The sequence below is a fragment of the Tachysurus fulvidraco genome, chromosome 6 (genome assembly GCF_022655615.1).
Source record: "Tachysurus fulvidraco isolate hzauxx_2018 chromosome 6, HZAU_PFXX_2.0, whole genome shotgun sequence".
In the NCBI taxonomy this organism is placed as follows: Eukaryota; Metazoa; Chordata; class Actinopteri; order Siluriformes; family Bagridae; genus Tachysurus; species Tachysurus fulvidraco.
Window position 1 is genome coordinate 1254761 of NC_062523.1, and position 1427 is coordinate 1256187.

The 1427-nt window shown below is 45.0% G+C and overlaps 1 long non-coding RNA gene across 1 annotated transcript in view; it reads left to right on the top strand.

Annotated features, from left to right (window-relative positions):
• The first annotated feature begins 257 nt into the window (after nt 1-257).
• Nucleotides 258-1427, top strand: part of LOC125141523 — a 4801-nt gene continuing 3631 nt past the window's right edge. The window contains exon 1 of the long non-coding RNA XR_007140926.1: nt 258-1252. This is a non-coding gene — a long non-coding RNA (uncharacterized LOC125141523). The remainder of the gene's footprint in view (nt 1253-1427) is intronic.

A 1427-nucleotide genomic window follows, 5' to 3' on the forward strand; every position in this document is an offset into this window, starting at 1 on the left:
ATATATGCTGGCCAGCACACCAGCAGTTAGCACCTAATGCTGGACCAGCATACCACCATCCCAAGCTGGTCCCAGCATGCAAAACATACCTTATGATGGACCAGCAATGCTGTTTTTTTTAGCAGGGTAGACTGAGATGCCACACACACGTTCATTTCAGCTTCCTTCCTGGAGTGATTCCTAAACACATTAGCATCTCATTAGCATAAATCTTCCCAGCAGCTTTAATTGGCTTTAATTGCTTGTCATTAACATTCCACAGGCACCATTTTCCCCCAAACTGCTGCTCCTCACTCTGAGATCTTTGGGGATTCATTTCTGCACCTTCATGTGGTAAATGATGAGGCACCTGGTTAACGATGGCCATCTTTCTCCTCCATTATCACTGCTCTGGATATGTGATGATCAGCTGAATACTAAGCACCATCACATTACACTGACCAATCAGCTCTCAGCAGGCAAATGACTGCTTTCTGACCGTTAATAAGGCTTAATGTAAATAAGACATATTTTATAGACATGGATGGAATCGACTGAGCACACGGCCCTAAAGGGGGACATGAAGGAGCCATTTTTCACCCCCTGTAACTTAGCAGTCAGAAGGTTCCAGATCCAGGCTCACTGGTGGTTCAGGCCCAGGTTTTATAGCTTAGTGATGAGCTTTCTTTGGACAATGGTGTTAAACACTGAACTTTTTGGATTCTCACATACTAGTCCTTACTGTACATTGTCATGATGATGATGGTATTAATAGACTCCTTGCACCATTCCTACCCTCTAAGACACCTACAGGCTCCCATGTAGGCGATTTTCACGTCTGTAGATTATTTTGCTACAACCTTCCTGCCTCTCTGATACCTCAGACAGGACCATCCTCCAGGAGCATCATTTGGAAGACATTTTTCTTTATCTTTATGGCTTCCATCACGATTGGTGTCCACTCATGTGTCCTTGGGTTCCTATGGGAGCCAATGACAGCCTTCCTGCCACAGGACACTCAGACAGTACATGGGAGAAGTATTTTGCTGTGCTGCCAGAGATGGTGCCAGATGTTTTTGCCAGATGTCCGGGAGCAACTGTGAAGATTCTCTCGTGTCCCAAATCCCACACCCTATTTATTATGACGTCTACATGAACACACAGTAGTGAAGTGTGACTGCACTCTGACTGGTGGCCCTCACTGTGTGTTACAAACACTGATGGCTCCTTAAAACACACACAAGCTCCAAAACCACCACAAAGCCAGATGGAGGTAAAAAGACCAGTGTGTCTGTGTTTGTGTGTGTTTGTGTGTGTGCGTGTGTGTGTGTGTGTGTGTGTGTGTGTGTGTGAGTGTTGCAGGTAAAATAACAGCTGTCACCGCTTTGCTCTTTCTTGCTTTTTTATTTTCTCCCTCACAACATCACCTTCTTTCTTTTTTCAGTCAG